Genomic DNA, 15,122 nt, shown 5'->3' with positions numbered 1-15,122 from the left:
CCAGAGGCACTCGGATCCCAGGAATGAGCTTGAAGCAAGGCTGTGTCTACGAGTTGTTGCTCCCTCACACCAATGGGACGCTGTCTCTGCTCTGACTCATTCTCTTTCCCTCTCTCTGCTTTCTCTCTTTTCCTCCCTCATCCCCCAACCGGGCCACCTCCCCTCTCCCCCCTCATTGCCCTCTCTTCAAGCCTTCGCCCTCTTGCACCCTATCCTCCTCACTGTCACATATCTCCTCTCTCTCCTCCTGTTCTCCCACCCTCTCCTCCTCTCCCTCCCACTCCCTCTCTCACCCTATCCTCTCCACAGTCACATCTCTCCTCTCTTCCCTCCCTCTCTCCCACTCTCCCTCTTCTCTCTCCCTCTATCTCCTCTCTCCCTCTCTCCCCCTCTCCCCCTCTCCCCCCCCTCCTACCCTCTCTTATCTCCCTCTTCATCTCCCCTCTCCCTCCATCTCTTCCTCTCCCCTTTCTCCCCACTCTCCCTCCCTTTCCCTCACTCACTCCTCCTTTCCCCACTCTCTTCCTCCCATCCCTTTCTCTTCCCTCCCTGTCTTCCCCTTCCTCCCCCCTTTTCTATCCCACTGTCTCCCCATTCTCTTCCCCCTCCCTTTCCCTCACTCCCGACTATCCCATTCTCTTCCCCCTCCCTTTCCCTCACTCCCGACTATCCCATTCTCTTCCCTCTCCCTTTCCCTCACTCCCGACTATCCCATTCTCTTCCCCCTCCCTTTCCCTCACTCCCGACTATCCCATTCGCTTCCCTCTCCCACCTTTCCCTTTATTTCTCTTCGCTCTCTACTCTCAAGCCCCTCCTCTCCATTCACACTTTATCACACTCTCTCCTTTCCCCATCCCTCTCCCCTCATACTCTCAAACATCCTATCTTTCCCTAAATATCTCCAAAAGCCCTTTTGGGTCCAAGCAAAAGACCCAGCGGGTGTTTACCACTTACCAAAGGTGATGTGAGTGGCTGGCTGTGGGATCTTGCTGTCCCCGAACACTGTATCCGAAGAACCGGAGACAGTCACAGGAAACCGGAGACGGTACAACACCGCCATCTGCTGGTGGAGGACGGAGTTCACTGCAGTCTGAAGGAGTCAGTGTAATGTACTGGCGCTCCCTCCTCACCGCCCCACCCGCCGTGCGAATCTCTCTCCGCTACTTTCCTGCAATAGAGCACTTCCTCGGTCTCTCCAGACACCCTGGGGTCAGACACTGAGTTAAGCTCCCTCCGCACCGTTCCATCACACAATCAGACACAGAGTTACGCTCCCTCCACACTGTCCCATCGCACAGTCCCGGGGTCAGACACAGAGTGAATCTCCCTCCACACCATCCCATCACATACTTCCGGAGTCAGAAACAGAGTGAATCTCCCTCCACACCATCCCAACACACACTCCCAGGGTCAGGCACAGAGTGAAGCTCCCTCCACACCGTCCCATCACACACTCCTGGGGTCAGATGCAGAATGAAGCTCCCTCCACACTGTCCCATCACACACTCCCGGGGTCAGACACAGAGTGAAGCTCCCTCCACACCGTTCCATCACACACTCCCGGGGTCAGACACAGAGTGAAGCTCCCTCCACACCGTCCCATCACACACTCCCAGGGTCAGACACAGAGTGAAGCTCCCTCCACACCGTTCCATCACACACTCCCAGGGTCAGACACAGAGTGAAGCTCCCTCCACACCGTCCCATCACACACTCCGGGGTCAGACACAGAGTGAAGCTCCCTCCACACTGCTCGATTACACACTCCCGGGGTCAGACCCCGAGTGAAGCTCCCCCTACATCATCCTATGTCACGGTCTTGGGTGAGACACAGAATGAAGCTCTTTATACGCTATCCCAATGCACACTCCCGGGGTTAGACGTAGCGCGAATCTCCCTCCACACTGTCCCATCGCACGCTCAGACTCAGTACTACACGATCCCATCACACACTCCCGGGGTCAGACACAGAGCAAGTGTCAGCCTTTTCTGAGATTCCACATTATGCAGTGTAAGCCGCCCAGTAGTAAACGCAGTCGCGACGTGTGGTTGTTTTACAAATCAGCTGCGTGCAGGTACAAGCGGGTCCCCGTTGCTTCGCGCACCCCGCTCTGCGCTGTGTGTGCGGAGTGTGGGAAGTCTCACTCACCGCAGGGGACGACCCTGTCCCGCTGAGAACCGCTACTCGATCTTCACTAATCAATCGAGGGCGTTCCCATCAGTGACAGCTCTGTGTGTGTGTGCGCGCGCGCGCGCGTGTGTGTGCGTGTGTGTGTGTGTGTGCGCGCGTGTGTGTGTTATCGGGCTTCTCCAGATTGAGACGTTCTCGTTTCCTGGAGCCTGTAGTCTGTGAGCGGAGCGGTGCGGCATTTAAGTTAACTGGGAGATCCAGGAAAGACAGAGAGAGAGAGAGAGAGAGAATCGGAAGAAGAGAGAGAGAGAGAGAAACCCACACACACGGCCAAGATGTCCGGACATTCTGTAAGCAAGACTGAGAGTAAGTTGCAAATCTTTTTTTCTTGAAAATGATTTAATTTTGAAGTGTGGGGGACAAAACAGCGTTGTGGACTTCCACGGCGAATTCCCACTCGTGCTCTCGCTATTTCCCTCCCCTACTGAGCTATGAAATACCGCACCAGGTAAAGCCCCCGAGCGAGAGTCGCGGTGTTTCTCGTTCTTTGGGAAAATGTGTGAGGACCTGTGCGGAGGAATTGCCCACAATCTCTCCTGCAGTGTTCACGCGGGAACAGCGAGACGGAGGGAGAGGGAGGAGTGGGAGGGAGAAGGAGGGAACGAGAGGAGGAGGAAGGAAGGGGAAGAGGAGGAAGGAGGGGAGAAGATGGAGAGAGGATGAGAGGGGGAAAGAGGGGAGAGGGAAGGATAGAGGGAGAGGGGAAGAATGGAGAAGAGAGGGGATGAAGAGGAGACAGAGGGGAAAAGGAGAGAGGTGGAGTATGGAAGAGAGTGAGAATGTGAGTTTGGGAGAAGAGGAGAGAGTGACAGAAAGCGGGGGGGGTGGAGAGGGAAGATGGGAGAAGAAGAAGGGGAGAGGTAGAGTGGGAGGTGGAGAGAGGGGAAAGAGAGGGAGACAGAATTGGAGAAGGGATGAATGGATAGAGAAAATGAGATAGGGAGAGAGAAGGACTAAAGGAGAGGGGGAGAGGAGAGTGAGTAGGAGGAAGTGGGTGGGAGGGAGAAAATAATTTATATAATTGGGCAAACATCATAGTCTCCAGTTAAAGAGAACAGCTCAGGAGGAGATCGTTCAGCCCATTGTACACATGCCAGCTCCAAAGAGACGATCCCATTTGACCCTGATCAACTTTCGCTAATTCACCATTCACCTGCGGGGTTATTCCCCATCGCCACCACATTCCCACCAACACCGCTCCCCCCTCCCACCCACCCAAGTAATCACATCTCCTTTTCTCGGGGTGCAGAGCCCAGGGGGCGCGTAAAGTTCAGCGGCGGAGACCTGGATCGAACCCGCGTCTCCGGAGCCGTGAGGTGGTGTTTCTACACGCTGCACCACACAAGAGTTTAAGCATGCAGCGTGGTGTTGGCAGAGAGTCAAATAGCAGGAACTGCAGTCATTCCGAGATATTGTGCCTTACGTTTGGTTTGGGTTATAATTATCACATATACCGGGAAACAGTGAAAGGCTTGTCTTGCATTCTCTTTATACAGATCAGACCATTACACAGCGCACTGAGAGAACAAGGTAAAACAATAACAGGGTGCAGAATAAAGTGTTGCAGCTACAGAAAAGCGCAAAGCAGGTAAACCATAAAGTGGAGGATTATAACAAGGTACATTTTGAGGCCAGGAGTCCATCTGATCATACAAGAGTATGATAACAGTGTCCTTAAGCCGGGTGGTGCGTTCTTTCAGGCTTTTGTACCTTCTGCCCGATGGGAGGAGGGAGAAGAGAGGATGCTCGTGGGTTGGGGCGTGGGGAGGTGGGGTCTTTGATAATGCTGGCTGCGTTACTACTGAGGGAGCGGGAAGTGAAGCGAGAGTTCACAATGGGGAGTCTGGTTTCAGCGGTGCGCTGAGCTGTGTCCCGTGTTCCTCATGGTCACGGGCAGAGCAGTTGTCGTAGCAAGCCGTGAGGGATCCGGATGGATCCTTTCTGTGGTGCATTGATAAAGATTGGCGAGGGTCAAATTCCTTTAGTCTCTCGAGGTAGTAGAGGCATTGGTGAGCATTCCTTGGCCGTGACATCAGCGTATTCCAGCGTTAACATGAGCTGTGAGCTAAACACGCCACATGTAGGGGTGCAGGACGTGGAATGGTTATGGAAGGCGCACAGCGGAGTGTGTGCCATTCAGGGGAATTAAACAGCATGGGTTGTCCCGAGATTCATGAGGATCTTACCGCGACTGGAGAGGCTGGGTCTGTTTCCCCGGCGCAAAGGAGGTTGAGGGGTTTATAAAACCCTAATAGATAAGGTCACAGTCTTTCTCCCCCAGGATAGGGGGGGGGGGTCTAAAACTCAGCTAATAGTGGTTCAAGGACAGTTTCTATCGCACTGTTATCGGGTCTAAAGCACGGGTGAGGCAGAGATAAGAGGGGAAAGAGTTAAAGGGGAATTTTTTTTCACACAGAGGATGGTGGGTTTATGGAATAAGAACAGGTGGGAGCTGGTCAAATGGAACATTTCTCTCTGTGTTTTGATGTACATGTGATAAATAAATTTATAAATCTGAACCTGAAATTATAATTCTAGCATTTAAAGGACGGGTACGTGGATAATTAACACGTTTGTTTACTATTGTCACACGTGCTGAGGGACAATTGAAAACTTGTCCTACATACTGTCCAGACAGATCCCGACGTTACGTTGAGGTAGAAGAAGGCAAAGCAATGACAGAATGCGGAATAGAGTGCTCTAGTTACAGAGGGTGTGAAATGCAGGCAGACAGTAACGTACAAAGGCCACCACGGGGCAGATTGTGAAGTGACGAGCCCATCTTATTGTACCAGGGGATTGTTCCGTTAACAGTGGGGTAGAAGCTTTCCTTGAACCTGGACAGGAATGGTTTGGAAGGATAAAAACCAAGTGCAGGTAAATGGGACAGCAGTGATGAGTTGGGCCAGATGGCCTCTTTCCAAGCTGTGGCACACTGCGACTGTGAGTCTGTATAGAGTAGTCTCACCACATAGTCACCCTGGTGCTCCCTATGACTAGCCAACGGAAAATGTTATGGCTGGGGAATGGTTATATAGTGGGAATATATTATACACACAAGAGATTTTGCAGAAACTGCAGGTCCTGTACAACACACACAAAATGCTGGAGGAACTCAGCAGGTCAGGCAGCATCTATGGAGGGGAATAAACTGGTGACGTTTCAGGCTGTGACCCTTCACCGGTATGATACAATACGGTCTGTATTGTGGTGTATAGGTGGTGGACGAAGTCGGCGAGGCATCCCTGGAAATTCTGGGTAGGGAATGGTTGTATATTGAGTATGTAGGTGTGATCTGTTGTGGAGAATAAGGAGGATACAAAATAGGCCAGTGTTGGAAATGGAGACAAGTTGACCGCTTAGATATGGTCTATTCTCCAGTTTAAGGGGTGCAAAAATTGGGCTAGACAGTACTGGAAATATGTGCATACATTAAAGAATGGAGCTGCTCTGATTAGATTTATTTTTTAAGAGTAACTAGGTCGGACGTGTATTCTTCTGTGGTCAGATATGTAGGTGGAGAGATGACTTAGCTGAAAAATCCAGGGTACGGGGAAATATGTTAGCGTGGTTGAGGCAGGTCCAATTACAACGCTCGAAAGACATTTAGACAGGGACGTGGATCGGGAAGGTTTAGACCATCGAGCAGAATTAGGCTATTTGGCCCATCGAGTCTGTTCTGCCAGCCCAGACGAATGCTGTCAAATGGGACTGAGTATTCTGATCACTATGGAGTCGTTCATTAATAATTAATAGTATGTTAATAATAAATAGTCTATAATTAATAAACAATTAATTTAATTGATTAACTTTTCGGCTCGGAGGTTAGATAATATAGATCTATAGTTAATGCTAAGATGGAAAAGGAGGGGTTGGCTTAATGGCACAGGGGGGTAGGGCCGCTGGCCTAAAGCTCTGGGGATCTGGATCTGATTGTGACCTCCTGTCTGTGTGCGCCTTACACATTCTCCCTGTCACCCTGTGTGCCCCCGTTTCTTCCCACGTCCCCAAAAAGGAAGCCACGTGGGGGTCATTGGTAGGTTAATCGGCTGCTGTGAGTTGCCCCCATGATGTTTATAGGGAAGGGGGAGAATGGGAGGGGCGGAGGAGGTAGAGGAAGACAGAACAGTACAGGCCATTCGGCCCACGATGTTGTGCCGACCTTTTAACCTACTCAAGATCAATCCAACCTTTCCCTCCCACTCAGCCCACCATTCTCTACTGTATGTGCCCATCTATTCAATGTCCCTGATGTATTTGCTTCTACACTTGCAGCGTGTTCCACACAGCTGCCACTCTCTGTATAAAAACCTACCTCTCATGTTCCCCTATACTTTCCTGAAATCATGGCCCTCATGTCATCTATTTACACTCTGGGAAAGTCTCTGGCTCTCCACTCGATCTATACCCCTTATCATTTTATCAATCCAGCTCTCAGCCTCCTTCGTTCCAAAGAGAGAAGCCCCAGCTCACTCAACCTATCCTTATAAGACATGCTTTTTCATCCCAGTGGATCTCCTCTGCTCGCTCTCTAAAGCTTCCACATCCTTCCTTTCCTGACTAGGAAATTAGTGGGATTTCTCAATGAGCTAGCATAGACCAGATGGGCAGAACAGCCTCCACAACATGGTTGCCCCTTCAGTCCCAGAGGAACAGAGTTCCCAGGTGCTGGGTGGGGTTTCCTTCCCCTACCCATTGAATATCCATCGCCTGGCGGGGTTAGTGGCGTGGATGAAGTGAAACAGGGAGGTGAGGGGGTCAAATTGTAGAGAGGCGAATTAGCTGAAATTCTCATGGTACAGGAAAATATATTAGAGTGGTCGAGATGGGTCCGATTCCAACGCCTGAAAGACATTTAGACAGGTACATGGCTTGGAAAGGTCTGAGGGATACCAATGCGTGGGGGGCTTCCATGAGTGTGCAAGAACACTAGTGTGCAGTGCAAGGAGCAGGTGATCGAGTGTGCAAGCGTTCCGGGAGAGAGTGAGCATAATGGGATGTGTGTGTGTTTGGTGATCTCCCGTGCAAGTGTGTCCTCGTGAGCACCGAGTGTGATGTGCGTTCACGAGTGCATCTATCTAATAGCGTTCGGGTAAAAGTGCGCCACTTCTGTAGTGTGTGTGTGTGTGTGTGTGTGAGAGAGAGAGAGAGAGAGAGAGATCATGTGTGTTAAAGTGAGGTACTGTGCGTGTGTGTTAGTGTAGTTAGAGTGTCTAGTTGGTGGTGTGTGCCTATGTAAGTCTGTTCCACTGTGTGTGTGTGTGTGTGTGTGTGAGAGAGAGAGAGAGATGGTGTGAACCGGCGATGTGTCAGTAACTATCAGGCACCCTCTCCCCTGCCGCTCTGGTCGGTGGGCTCCTCGGAGGACGGATGCGGGAAGATCTCCTGCCGCCGGCGGCCTTCTCCGGACGGGGTTCGCTGCAGGCAGCCTCTGCAGTGCAGGTGCGGAGCGAGTGCAGGGGCTGGGAGCGGCTCTGCGGCAGAACAACCGCAGCCAGGCTGCGCAAAACCCCGTCCGTCCGCACTGCACCGGCACCGGCAGCTCCGCACTGACACAGGCTGCGGCCGGCCGGCCGGGGAGGGAGAGAGAGGGAGTGGTAGGGAGCAGAGACTGGGTGGGGGGGAGAGAGGGAGGGAGTGGTAGGGAGCAGAGACTGGGTGGGGGGAGAGAGGGAGGGAGTGGTAGGGAGCAGAGACTGGGTGGGGGGAGAGAGGGAGCGTAGGGAGCAGAGACTGGGTGGGGGGGAGGGAGAGGGAGTGGTAGGGAGCAGAGACTGGGTGGGGGGGAGAGATGGAGGGAGTGGTAGGGAGCAGAGACTGGGGAGAGAAAGAGGAAGGGAGTGGTAGGGAGCAGAGACTGGGGGGAGAGAGAGGGAGGGAGTGGTAGGGAGCAGAGACTGGGTGGGGGGGAGGGAGAGGGAGTGGTAGGGAGCAGAGACTGGGGGGAGAGAGGGAGAGAGTGGTAGGGAGCAGAGACTGGGTGGGGGGAGAGAGGGAGTGGTAGGGAGCAGAGACTGGGGGGAGAGAGAGGGAGGGAGTGGTAGGGAGCAGAGACTGGATGGGGGGAGAGAGGGAGGGAGTGGTAGGGAGCAGAGACTGGGTGGGGGGGGAGAGGGAGTGGTAGGGAGCAGAGACTGGGTAGGGGGGAGGGAGAGGGAGTGGTAGGGAGCAGAGACTGGGGGGAGAGAGGGAAGGAGTGGTAGGGAGCAGAGACTGGGTGGGGGGGAGAGAGAGGGAGTGGTAGGGAGCAGAGACTGGGGGGAGAGAGGGAGGGAGTGGTAGGGAGCAGAGACTGGGTGGGGGGAGAGAGGGAGTGGTAGGGAGCAGAGACTGGGTGGGGGGAGAGAGGGAATGGTAGGGAGCAGAGACTGGGTGGGGGGGAGGGAGAGGGAGTGGTAGGGAGCAGAGACTGGGGAGAGAAAGAGGGAGGGAGTGGTAGGGAGCAGAGACTGGGTGGGGGGAGAGAGGGAGTGGTAGGGAGCAGAGACTGGGTGGGGGAGAGAGGGAGTGGTAGGGAGCAGAGACTGGGTAGGGGGGAGGGAGAGGGAGAGGTAGGGAGCAGAGACTGGGTGGGGGGAGAGAGGGAGGGAGTGGTAGGGAGCAGAGACTGGGGAGAGAGAGAGGGAGGGAGTGGTAGGGAGCAGAGACTGGGGGAGAGAGAGGGAGGGAGTGGTAGGGAGCAGAGACTGGGTGGGGGGGAGGGAGAGGGATGGAGTGGTAGGGAGCAGAGACTGGGGGAGAGAGAGGGAGGGAGTGGTAGGGAACAGAGACTGGGTGGGGTGGAGGGAGAGGGAGGGAGTGGTAGAGAGCAGAGACTGGGGGGAGAGAGAGGGAGGGAGTGGTAGGGAGCAGAGACTGGGTGGGGGGAGAGAGAGGGAAGGAGTGGTAGGGAGCAGAGACTGGGGGAAGAGAGAGGGAGGGAGTGGTAGGGAGCAGAGACTGGGTGGGGGAGAGTGAGAAAGTAATCACGTCACACAACAGAGAAACAGGCCCTTCGGCCCACTGGTCCGTGCCGACCAAGATTCCCGTCTCAGGTTATCGCATTTGCCCGAGTTTGTCCCGTAGCCCTCTAACCTTTCCTATCCTTGTATCCAAATGTAGTTAATGTATCCGTCTCAACCACCTCCTCAAGCAGCTCGTTCCATATACAGACCATACCAACCCTGAGTGGACAACTTTTGCCCCACAGATTCCTATTAATCTCTTCCCTCTCATCTTAAACCTGTGCTTCGATTCCCCTTTGCTGGCGCAGACAGTAAGGAGAGAAGGTGGTGGTAGAGAGAGGCAGTAAGAAAGAGGACTGAGAGAGGGGGAGATGGGAAAGGAAGCAAAGGGAGAGAAAGGGGAAAGAGTGGAGGGGAAACGACGGGGAAGAGATGAAGAATTGCGGGGGAAGGCATGGAGAGAAAGTGTTGGAGAGAGAGGCAGTAAGAAACGGGAAAGAGGGAGGGAGGGAAAGTGAAAGGGGAGTGGGAAAGATCAGTGAGAGCGGGAGAGGCAAAGAGAGGGAGGAGGTAGAGATGTGGAAGGGAGAGCGAGAGAGAGATGGGGGAGAGGCAAAGAGGGAAAGGGGAGAGTGAGAGGGAGAAAGAGTGAGTGGTGGTGACGGGTTGTTCGGAGGAGCAGAGAAGATGGAGGGGAGGGGTGGTGGGGAATGCGGAACACCACAGAGTTGGATGTTACTAGTGTTGGCCCGGGTTTCTAACCCAGTGTCTGGGAGGTGATGAATTCATTTACCATCTGCAGGGAGATTTCTCTGCAGAATCGACTGGGATGTCCCAGGGGAACGTCTGCAGGCGGTGGGAATGTGCGGTAAAGTGCGCAGTGACAGGAAGAGCGCAAGGCAGACTGAGATAAAGAGACGATGTATTGATGATTTCTCCTTTCCTTCCATTTCCAGTCATCTCCACTAACAACGAGCAGTTCGCTTATGGTAAGTCATCCATCACCTCCTGAGAAACCCGCAGTAGAACATAGACACAGACACACACACACACACACACACACAGACACACACACACAGACACACACACACACACACACACACAGACACACACACACAGACACACACACACACACACACACACACACGCAGACATCCACACACACACACACACACACACACACACACACACACACTGACTCTGACTGGGGCAGGATTCTCTCTCTCTCTCTCTCTCACACACACAGACAGACAGACAGACAGACACACACACACACACAGACACACACACACACACACACACACACACACACACACACACACACCCTGACTGAGTGACAGGTCTCTCTCTCTCACACACACACACACACACACACACACACACACACAGACAGACCCAGACACACACACACACAAGCACATGCACACAGACAGACACACACACACACACACACACACACTGACCCTGACTGAGTGACAGGTCTCTCTCTCTCACACACACAGACAGACAGACACACACACACACACACACACACACACAGACACACACAGACCCTCATTGAGTGACAGATCTCTCTCTCTCTCACACACGTACACGCGCACGCACACACACACACACACACAGACACACACACACACACACACACACACACACACACAGATAGACAGACGCACACACACACGCACACACACACACACACACACACACACAGACACACACACACACACACACACACACACACACACACACACACACACACACACATGCGCGCACTGGGGATATGAAACCAGTTCACTTTAGGAATGGTGGACAGCGACATCCTGTGTGGGACCTGAATTCTGCCTAACTGTCCCCTTACGGCCTTGGGCTCTCTCTGCAGATTACGACACTGTCCGGACCACGGGACTCATCCTGTCCATTGTCTTGTTCGTTGCTGGCATCATCATCGCCTTGAGTGAGTTGTCTTCTCTGGCACAGATTCTTCCTCCCTCCCCCTGCCATCCTCATCCCTTCATTCCCCAACTATCCCCCCACTGACCTCTGCTCCCAGGGAGGGTGCTGCAAATTGTGAGGGTTCAGGCTGAGGAACCACAGGCCTGAAAGTGCTCTTGGAGTCTCCGGTTTCGGGAAGAGGCAAATGGAGAGTGTCCCATCACACTCCTGACCTGCAGTCGGGTGATGGGGAATGTGACGGATGTGGAGTGTATGGACTAACTCCACCCTGGGAAGTGAGGAGTGTCCCATCCACTCCTGACCTGTAGATGGGGGGTGGGGTGCAAGGCTTGGGGTGTCAGGAGGTGAGTCACTCTCCCTGGGAACCCCTGGCTCTGATCCATCCTTGTAACCTCAGAGTATCCGTGGCTGGTCCGGTTGAGTTCCTGGTCAGTGGTGACCTCCGGAATGTTGATGGTGGGAACACCATCACTGAGACAGGGATAGGGAATCTTCTGTTTCCCACTCTGTGATGGGCTTACAGAGTTGGGGGCCAGAGGACATTGGAGTAGAGGGCTTGGAGAGAGTTATAGAGAGAGAGAGAGGAGTGTAGGGAGGGGTGGAGGGGGTCGCAGAAACAGGGCGGGGTGTAGATTCAGAAGGGGTCACAGAGACAGGGAGGGGCGTAGAGGTTAGAGGGTGTAGGGGCCGGAGATGGTCAAGATATGAGGAGGCATGTAAGGGGTTTGGAGGGTGTTACAGAGCTAGAGGGAAGGTGTGGAGGCCAGAGTGGGCTTTATAAGGACAGGAAAAGGTGTAGGGGCCAATATCAAGCCCTTAATGGGATCCTGGAACCCTCCATTGTTCTGTGTGGGGGCTGATCACAGTGGCTCAGAGAAGCAGGAGGGGTCAGAGATGGAGGTGCTGGAATGTTGGTCTATTGCGCAAAAGGACACACATAGATAAGACGCAGGGAGACGGATGCGGCTAAAGATCGGTAAATCGGTTTCTTATTGTCACACGTACAGTAGTGTAGCTACTAGGACTTGATGTTTCCATCCCTGTGGTAAGCTGGCACTCTCGATGTTGGCAATGGGCTTGGAGTGGTGACAAGGAAGGAGGGTAGGTACGTCATTGGGGTCATCAGGTGGGCACCTTCCTTCTTTGATGTTTCGTTGATAAGCCCACGATGTCTCCAGAGGGCTCAATGGTGCTACCTGGCATCCCAGATACTCCCCCCTCAGTTTCATACCCTCCTGTCTTCATCGTGCAGCCCAGTTGTTGTCTTTCCTTTTAATCCAAATCCAATTGCTGCTTTCTTCTGCTGCATTTGACAAGGACTTGATTGCTTGTTGGAGGGAGTGACCCCTCACATCCATCTTCTTCAATAGACTGATTGCAGATGTAGCAACGAATCCCCTGCATCCCACTTCTACAGGGAAAATCAGGTCCAGTGAAAAACTGTTTTGCATACCATCCACACGAATCATTTCATCACATCAGGGTATGGACGTAGTGCAAGGGAAACCGGTCAAAGCATTACAGGAAGGGCCTCAAGGTTTTGGAGGGGGTGCAGAAGAGGTTTACGAGGATGCTGCCTCGATTAGAGGGCATGAGCTACAAAGAGAGGTTGAACAAACTTGGGTTGTTTTCTCTGGAGTGTTGGGGGTCGAGGGGAGGGCAGGGATAGAGGTTTATAAGATGATGAGATGCAACAATAGATGGACAGACAGTATCTTTGTCCAGGAGTTCAGATGTCTAATACCGACGATCATGCATTTAAGGTGAGAAGGAGGAAGTTCAGGCAAGTTTTTTACAGAAGTGGTCGGTGCCTGGAATGCACTGTCTGGGCTGGTGGTGGAGGCAGATCAAATTGGGAGATGTTTTTATGAGAATATAAATGTGAGGCAAATGGAAGGATATGGACATTGTGTAGGCAGAAGAGATTAGTTGATTGGCCATTTGATCACTAATTTAATTGGTTTGACACAACATTGTTCCTGTGCTGTTCCCTCTGATGCAGAGTAAAGTGTTACAGTTATAGAGCGGCAGACGATAAGGTGCAAGGCCATGATGAGGTAGATTGTGAGGTTAAGAGCCCACCTTATCGTACCAGGGGTCTGTTCAGTAGTCAGTGAGGTAGACAGTGACAGTAACTGTGGGGTTAAAGCTGTCCTTCAGACTCATGTTACGTGCATTCAGATTCAGGGCAAACTGCTCGTTCCTTACCCAACATCCAAGTGACAGGGTCTGAGATCACAGAGATGAGGAGCGGGGTAGTGTATCGGGTGCCCCTGGGGACACTGAAAATCACAGTGGGGTGGGGTATAGGAGCTGGAGGGGATTACAGAGCTGAGGAGGGAGTTAGGGAAGAGAGAAATGTCATAGGCACAGAGAAGGGTGTAGGGACCACAGGGGTTCACAAACATGGGGAGGGGTGCAGGGGCCGGATGGGGGTCACAACCACAGGGAGCGGTGTAGGGCCAGATGGGGGTCATAGAGATGAGGAGGGGTGTAGGGGCCGGACAGGAGTCACAGAGACAGGGAGGGGCGCAGGGGCCGGACAGTGTCAGAGATGGGGACAAGTGTATGGGCTAGATTGGGGCCACAGAGACGGGGAGCAGTGAAGAGGCCAGATGGGGGTCACAGAGACAGGGAGGAATGTAGAACCCTATCGGGTGTCACAGAGATGGGGTGGGGTGTAGGGACCTGAAAGGAACAGAGAGATGGGGAGTGGAATAGATATACAGTGATACAAGAACCCCAGGGAAACTACACATCAAAAATCCTGCTAGGTGTTAATAGGTTCTTACCAAATTAATATATTGCTGGAAAAAGTTCATTAACTACTATTTCAATTATATTTTCAGGTAAGAAATTCAAATGTGCTAAGTCTACAAGGTATGTAATCAATTCTGTTAAGTTCCTCAAAGGGAGACTAATATAGAGTGCTTCTTTATTGTTATTTAAACATAATCAGTCTCTCCCAGGGTCAGACACAGAGTGAGGTTCCCTCCACACTGTCCCATCACACACTCCCGGGGTCAATACAGAGTGAAGCTCCTCCACACTGTCCCATCACACACTCCCAGGGTCAGACACAGAGTGAATCTCCCTCCACACTGTCCCATCACACACTCCTGGGGTCAGACAGAGTGAAGCTCTCTCCACACTGTCCCATCACACACTCCCAGGGTCAGACACGGAGTGAGGTTCCCTCCACACTGATCCATCACACACTCCCAGGGTCAGACACAGAGTGAAGCTCCCTCCACACCATCCCATCACACACTCCTGGGGTCAGACACAGAGTGAATCTCCCTCCACACTGTCCCATCACACACTCCCGGGGTCAGACACAGAGTGAATCTCCCTCCACACTGACCCATCGCACACTCCTGGAGTCAGACACAGAGTGAATCTCCCTCCACACTGACCCATCACGCACTCCCAGGGTCAGACACAGAGTGAATCTCCCTCCACACTGTCCCATCACACACTCCCAGGGTCAGACACAGAGTGAATCTCCCTCCACACTGTCCCATCACACACTCCCAGGGTCAGACACAGAGTGAATCTCCCTCCACACTGACCCATCGCACACTCCCGGAGTCAGACACAGAGTGAATCTCCCTCCACACTGTCCCATCACACGCTCCCAGGGTCAGACACAGAGTGAATCTCCCTCCACACTGACCCATCGCACACTCCCGGGGTCAGACACAGAGTGAAGCTCCCTCCACACTGTCCCATCACATACTCTTGTGGTCAGACACGGAATGAAGCTTTCTCCTCACTCGTCCCATTACGCACTCCCTGGGTCTGACACAGAGCGAGGCTTCCTCCACTCGGGCCATTGAACACTTCTGGGGACAGATACAGGGTGAAACGCCATCCATACCTTTGAATCAGACACCCCTGGGTTCAGAAATAGACTGAAGCTCCCTTCGCACTGTCCCATCACACACTTCCGGAGTCTGTCACAGAGTGACGTTCCCTCCATGCTCGTCCCATCACACACTCCCGGGGTCAGACACAGAGTGAAGCTCCCTCCA

The 15,122-nt window shown here is 53.0% G+C and overlaps 1 long non-coding RNA gene across 1 annotated transcript; it reads left to right on the top strand.

The window, feature by feature from the left end:
- The first annotated feature begins 7,487 nt into the window (after positions 1-7,487).
- On the top strand, positions 7,488-11,057 carry LOC140202317 (uncharacterized). Its single transcript, XR_011887071.1, has 3 exons — positions 7,488-7,633; positions 10,092-10,124; positions 11,015-11,057. It is a non-coding gene; the product is annotated as an uncharacterized lncRNA (long non-coding RNA).
- Positions 11,058-15,122: the final 4,065 nt, after the last annotated feature.

This window comes from Mobula birostris, chromosome 8, assembly GCF_030028105.1.
Source record: "Mobula birostris isolate sMobBir1 chromosome 8, sMobBir1.hap1, whole genome shotgun sequence".
Taxonomy (NCBI): domain Eukaryota; kingdom Metazoa; phylum Chordata; class Chondrichthyes; order Myliobatiformes; family Myliobatidae; genus Mobula; species Mobula birostris.
The sequence above is the reverse complement of the archived record's forward strand: the minus strand, read 5'-3'. Positions and strand labels throughout refer to the sequence as shown.